This window comes from Macrotis lagotis, chromosome X, assembly GCF_037893015.1.
Source record: "Macrotis lagotis isolate mMagLag1 chromosome X, bilby.v1.9.chrom.fasta, whole genome shotgun sequence".
Lineage (NCBI taxonomy): Eukaryota > Metazoa > Chordata > Mammalia > Peramelemorphia > Peramelidae > Macrotis > Macrotis lagotis.
The window spans coordinates 37,065,464-37,073,278 of record NC_133666.1 but is presented as its reverse complement, the minus strand read 5'-3'; positions in this window follow the sequence as shown (position 1 = coordinate 37,073,278).

Sequence of the window (7,815 nt, the reverse complement as noted above, 5' to 3'; positions counted from 1 at the left end):
ATATGTAACACTGTTTAGTCTTTCAAGTATAATATAAAATATGATATGATATAATCATTTTGATTATATTGACACAGTCCATTCATGAGCATTGAATATCAGTATTATTGTTTGACCCACTTTTTTTTAAGCAATGCTTTTGTAAATGGACTTCCAAACATTTTACACATTTTTACAATGATACTGCTGAAATGAATGAAAAGTCTGAGAGATAGTTTCTAAATAATTAACAATCAATTTATTAATTAGGCTTGCAAATCATAAATTGGGGTCAGTGGTCTCATAACCAATGACCTCACATAGGTGTCGCTGAATGGTTAAATACCTTTGGAGAAAGGAATGTCCTTCACAGATAGAAACCCACTCTAATTAGTTAATAATTAATGAGAAAATGAATATTATTATTTTTATAATGATGATTTGGGGATTTTGCTCATGTCAGTACTCCCAGATCGTTCTATCTCCAACAATCTATTCAAAAAACGTCTTTTTTTCTACCAGTTCTACTTAAGTTGAACAATAATGAGGTTACAGTAAGAATTCCACCTAAATAAGTTGTTCTGAGTAGGGTAAATGTCCTCAAGAGGCTGGATTTTGTGTAAGAAAGCAAAAAGAGGATCTTTGGGTCCTCTATTAAAAATTAGTGATTAATATAGAAAGAAAAAATCATTTTTCTCACCTTCCATTTGAGGTATTCATTCCCTCCTGGATGTTCTTGAGGGAATATGGAATTGCTATTGATTTTTAAGTGTTTATTTAAATCCTTTTTTTTTACTAAAGCTATGAATTTTCTCAATTTATTTTCTGGAATTTTCAAAGTAAAACCATTGTGTTGTCAGCCATTGGGGATAATTTTATGTCCTGTTAGCTTATCTTTATGCTTAAAATTTATTTTTCTTTTCCTAATGCCTAATAGAATTTCTGGAATTATGTCAAATAACCATTGGGAAAGGGAACAATTTGCTCCACTATAGTAAATAGTAACTATTGGGAAAGTAGTGTTTGTCCATTGCAAGGAGCACTAGATTTTGGTTTTAGTTAAAAAACATTTTATCACTTTAAAAAGCTTTTTTGTTCCAACTTTTAGCATGAATAAATATTTTTAATCACTTTTGTCAAAGGCTTTTTCTACACCTATTTATATAATTAGATATTTTGGATGTTTTCACTTTCAATATAATTAATGTTAATTATTTACTTAACACTGGACGACTTCCTTGTACTAGTCGCAAAAATTCAGTCAAACATAGCAAATATGAATCAAATGCTGTGTTCTTTATGTTAGGATGTAAAAGATCACTTTTGAAGAATTAATTAAAAAGTATTCATTATAAATGATCAGTATTTATTAATGTGTATGTCAACCCAGTGAGGATGACAGTGAATACATATAAAAGAGCTGTGGTGGAGAAGCTAACCCAGATATTGTTCACTGGATATCTCCTATTACTTAGAAAGTTTTCTCTGTTCCCTTCCACCTCTTGAGAATCCTAGTTTCACTCAAGATTCATTTCATGTATCATGTTCTTCAAGTTTTGTATTGATCAGCTTAGTTACTATGTCATATTTTCTAAAGTTAATCGAATTTATTTTAATATATCTTATGTTACATCCATGTGGTCCCCATTTGGAAAGTTTAAAATTCTTGAGTACAGGGAGTATTTTATTTTTGTCTTTGCATGCCCAATCCCTAAGATATCCACTTGTATGTCCTGATTTTTTTTTCCTTTCTCTTTAAATACCTGACATCTCATTTCCTGTCTCCATGATATTTTTCTCTCTCAAATATTATATTATATTATATTTCAGCTTTGCTTCTGGTAATTTCTGAATTTGTGAAAGGCTCAGCTCACATGTCATCTCCTATAAAGAATTTTATCTGATTCCCTTCTATCACTCCTTCCACATGAAAAGAATCAGTGGGATGTCTTCCATAGAGACACTGGGTCATTCTAGAAGAATGGAATCTTTTTTCTTTGAAGCTTATGCTTGAAGAGCTTTTTTTGCCATCCAAAGGAATGGAGTAATTCATTTAAAAAAAATGATCTATATCTTTATCACAACAAAAAGATTACTTTAATAAGGTATTGAATATGTTGCTTTCCAATATGACATCCACCTATTCCCCTACAATGCTTTCTTAATATTTATTAGTGATTTTGTGATTGGTGATTTAATTAATGCTGATCCCTTTTTCATCATTGCTTAGAGAATTCATGTATTTTAGTCAGTAACAGAATACCTTCCTTTAGTCTAATAAATGAAAATTATTTTAATGTTTCATTTATAAAAAAAATATTCATGTTATTTATGATCTGTGGTTGAACATCCTAAGCTTACATCTCTGAACTTACAGGGACCAAGTTTGCCCTTGAGAAAAGTCCCCAAATTAAACATATCATTTATCCTTACCTAGAGAATTCTCCAGGAAACTTGGAATTTCCAGTGACTGAAACCCCAATGATGTTTGTAGAAGAGCTCTGACTTCCACTTCAAGTGCTCAAGATAAGCATAGCTGATAAGTTAATATCAACCTTTATTTCACCCCAAATGAAATGTAAGATAAGATGAAGCAGAAGTGTTAAACATGCAATGCACAATGCAACCAAATGCAAGCTTAAACCAGGTTAAAATGTAATTGAGAAATATTTAAGAATATTTAGGCAAATAGAACAAAACAAAAATAATATTACATTTTAAATCTAAATTCATATTGCAGCTCACAAGAATCCTTATTATGGGGTGGGAAAACTTAGGTGGGGCAGTGAGGACCTGAATTCAAATGCAACCTCAGACACTTAATAATTACCTAGCTGTGTGACATTGGGCAAGTCACTGAACCCCATTGCCTTGAAAAAAACAACCAAACAAACAAACCAAAAAGAATCCTTATGTATGGCTTAGTGCTCCCTATTCGTATTTGAGTTTGAAACCACTGACAAAAAGGACTTCTAGTAAGCCATCAATTAGCAATATAGTTTGTTTCTTTGTAGTAAGTTCTACCTTCACCCCAGAGACCTCTGAGGACTTTCAGTTTTGCAGAACTGCCTGAAGAACTTGGACTTCCCATAAGAGAAATAAATTTGGACTGCTGGGGAGGAAATGCTCTGAATTTCTGGTGTGTTTGATTTTTTATCCTAGGGGCCTTTAATAGATTCCCAATATTATGATACTGGTATAAGACCTTAGACTGTCCCTGGAAGGGAAATGAACAGGGTAAACCTCTTTTCCATTAGACAGTCATTGTCCAATTAAATTATAATGGAGGGAGAGCACAATCAAGGTTGTTATTCCTTTCTAGATTGCTTCCCTGCTTCCTTGCTGCTCTTTCAGCTCCCCTACCATATACTTGATCCTCTAGGAATTCTTGCAACTCTTTCAGATTGCTTGGATTTCAGACACCCTTATAACTCAACTATTGAGTTTTTTTATACCTTTTATTCCTTTAACTGAGAGACCCACCCCATTTACTGCCCCTTCTTGGGTCAAATGAGTTAGAGAATATGCAACTCCTGTATACCTTTCACTAAGGCTGGCATTACTCATTCCAAGGAATCTGTTGCAAAGATATGTCTTTTACTAAAAGTCTGTTCTTGAGTCTGTGACTATTGATCTGTGATTTCCTCTCTCCCGTTTGTGTTCAGTTCAGGCTATAATTCCCTGATTTGACTTTAGTAATTATGTTCCCTGTTATAGGACCAGGTTTTAAGAAGTTCCTCACATTTAAATTAACTTGAATCAATCAAAATATTCTCAGATACCTTGATTTCTTATTAGAAATCATTAGAAATCAAGTGTTGGGGGCAGCTAGGTAGCAGTGGCTAGAGTACTGGCCCTGGAGTCAGAAGGATCTGAGTTCAAATTTGACCTCAGATACTTAATAATTGCTTAGCTGTGTGACCTCGGGCAAGTGACAACCCCAATGCCCTGTAAAAGCTTACAAAAAAGATATCAAGTATAATGAGTCAGTGTATAACCAGGTCCAGGAGCTGGCCTCAGTCTTCTCAACAGGATGTCTTTAGACATATTCACATCTTATAGAATCTACTTCTTCAAAGAAGTAATGTCAACAAGAAAAACTTCAGTATTCTTAGGATTACAACAGAGGTGGAATCAATATGGCTTCTATATTTAATTATATACAGTGTAGATGGTAGGTAAATGCTGTCATTAAAGTCTCAAGTGATGGCTGATCTTATGAAAGCTGTTCAGAGTGTGTTAGTCAATAATATTCCAAGTATTGGTACAAAAACTTCAAATGAAATAAAATTAACAATCTTCATTTGGTAAATGATTAACAACTTCACTCAGCAATGAATATTTATTTATAGAACATATGTCATTACTCCATTCTGGTGTTTACCATTATGTCACTTAATAAATGTGAATCTTGATTTAACTTTTACAATATTGTTTCAACAGTCACCTTCCTCAACATTTGGTTCAGAAATGTTTATTTAGGCTTCCATCTTCCTGGTAGAATAAAATGTTAAGATGATGGCAACAATTTTTATGATTGAACCCTTTCTTGCATTGAAAAGTTTTAGTTAGTCCTTGTCCTGAATAAGTTAGAGAGCCCAGTGGTACAGAACAGGGTAGGTCAAAGCCTATTTTTGAAATTACAAATTCATCTTTTCTCCTTATAAAGAGTACATCTCTGAACCCATCAAATAGTCTCAGCTTCTAGATGATCACATAACAAGAAGGGTCTATTTTCTATGGAAAACTTCTGAAGAGTTTCCATTTAATTTACAAAATTGGGTTACAGTTCTTTTATTTTCTATATATTAAATAAGGGAGATAATAGGGCTATCATATTGATCCCACCTCTCTCTGCAGACTTTCAGTTTTGCAGAAATACTTGAAGAACTTGGACTTCTCAGAGGAGAGAAATGAAGTAAATTCACTTATCCCTGAGGCCTTGTCACTAGGAAAGGGCTTGGTCCATAGTCCAAAATGATTCATTTTGCCACCATACTTTCTCAGGATTTTCTTTTGATGGTTGCAGTGTCCTTTCATAAATTCATAGTGATTCTTTGTATATTCTCTGAGCACACTAGTTAAACTATTATATTCAAAGGTCTGTGGAAAGGCAAGAAATAAAACACATAACATTTAATAATGTTAATAAATTTCCTAGTCTTTAAAATGATGATGAAAATGAGACTATGCATCTCAGAAATAAGAATATTATGGCAATGATTCTCAAAATAATGCAGGCTATTTTAAAAGCTGCAAATGCAAAAAGGTGCTGAACTGGAAAAAACATTCAGTTAATTAGATAATACAGCAAAATGTAGTCAACTGCCTGACCATCCTACAAATGCACTATCTTTGTGCACTGTCAAAGATTCTTTATCCCCAGATGTCCTGTTTCTCTACCCCTTCCAATTCAAGAATTCCTGTAGGAAGCAAGACATTTGGCTCATGTCCTCTGAATGCAGTGTTACTTTCTGTCAGAGGAAAAATATATCCACTTTGAACTCTAACATTTCCTCTGAGTCTCATGTTCTCTGTCTGTAAAATGTTGGGATTACACTCTGGTCTCCCCCACTTAAAAGTATTTTTTTCCAATTATATGTAAAGATAATTTTCAACATTCATTTTTCTAAGATTATGAGTTGCCAAATTTTCTGCCTCTTTATCCCCTCCCTAAGACATTGAACAATCTGATATTGATTGTACGTGTCTAATCATGTTAAACACATTTCCACAATTTTCATGTTATAAAAGAAGAATTAGAACATAAAGGAAAAACCACAAGAAAGAAGAAACAAAAATAATAAAAAGATAGTCTGTTTTGATCTGCATTCAGACTCCATATTTCTTTCTCTGGATAAAGCATTTTCCTTCATAGATCTTTTGGAATTGCCTTGGATCCTTATAGCTGAGAAAAGCTAAGTCTATCATAGTTGATCATAGTACAATATTGCTGTTACTGTGTATGATGCTTTGCTGTTTCTGCTCACTTCACTCAGCATCAGTTCATATAAATCTTTCTTTTTTGTATTTAATATTTCTTTATTCTCATTTTGTACAATGAATTTTATACATTAATAAAATATTCTTGTTTAAGAGTAAATAAAATATCCCCTTCCCCCAAAAAATGTAGACTCTCTTGAGCGATAAAGTAAAAAAAAATAGTAATAATTGTAGGTATGGCCAGGTGGCACAGTGGATGGAGCACCAGCCCTGGAGCCATGAGCACCGGAGCCCATATCAGGCCCCTACACCCAACAATCACCCAGATGTGTGACATGCAAGCCACCCCAACCCCACTGCCCTGCAAAAAACAAAAAAAAGACCTAAAATAAAATAAAATAGTAATAATAGTAGGGGTGGCTGGGTGGCGGACAGAGCATTGGCCCTTGAGCCAGGAGCACCCAGGTCCAAATCCGGCCTCAGACACCCAATGATCACCCTGCTATGTGGCCCCAGGCAGGCCACCCAGCCCCATTTGCCCTGCACCCTCCCCAAAATAACAATAACAATAATAATAATGATAATAATAATAATAATAATAATTATAATTATAATAAATGCACTTTAGTCTTTGTTCCAACACCAACAACTCTGTCACAGGTGGATCACATTCTTTGTGGTAAGTCCATCGCAAAAGTTACTTCCATATTTTTCCACCATTGCCATTGCTGATCGCAACTCCCTCCTTTCATATTTCTCCACTACCATGTACTATATTTTCTCTCTCCTTTCACTCTGACTCTGCTGTAGGGTAGCTGAGTGGTGCAACAGGAAGATCCCTGGCCCTGGGGCCAAGAGGCCCTGAGCCCCCATACCACCCCTTAGGCCCAGCATCCACCTGGCCCTATGGTCCCAAACAGGCCACCCAATCTCAGCCCCTTGCAAGAAGCAAAAAAGAAAATGTGTTATATCTGACCACTCTCCTCCCATGGTCCATCCTCTCATCCATCATTTACATCCCTCCCTTTCCCCTGCCTCCCCCCTCCTTCTTACTCCAGATGCCTATACCCCATTGAGTATATATGCTGTTTCCTCTCCTAGCTACCTCTGATGAGAGCGAAGATTCCCTCATTCCCCCTTGCCTTTCCCCCTTCCCCCTTCCATATCATTGCAATAGCTCATTGTAATAAAGAAAAATCTTATTATATGAAATATCTTGGCCTATTTCCCCCTCTCCTTTTTCTTTCTCCCATTACATTTCCCTTTTTTCTATTGACTCCATTTTTATACCATTTTTATCTTCATATTCAGCTTTCTCCTGTGCTTCCACTATAAAAGCTCCTCTTCTACCTGCTCTATTAACTGAGAAGGTTCATATGAGTAATATCAGTGCCATTTTTCTATGCAGGAATACATGCTGTTCATCATCATTAAATCCCTCATATTTCCCCCTTCTCCTCCACTCTCTATGCTTCACCTGAGTTCTATATTTGAAGATCAAACCTTTTCTTCAGCTCTGGCCATTCCAAGAGGAACATTTGAAATTCCTCTGGTTCCTTGAAAGTCCATCTTTTTCCCTGGAAGAGGACATTCAGTTTTGCTGGGTAGTTGATTCTCCGTTGCATTCTAAGCTCTTTTGCCTTCAGGTATATTATATTCCAAGGCCTATCAACTTTTAATGTAGTTGATGCTAAGTCCTGTGTGATCCTGACTGCAGCTCCACAGTATTTGAATTGTGTCCTTCTGGCTGCTTGTAATATTTTCTCTTTGACTTGGGAGTTCTGGAACTTGCCTATAATATTCCTAGGGGTTGGTTTTTTGGGATCTTTTTCTCAGGGGGGATCGGTGGATTCTCTCCATTTCTATTTTGCCCTCTGCTTCTAGGATATCAGG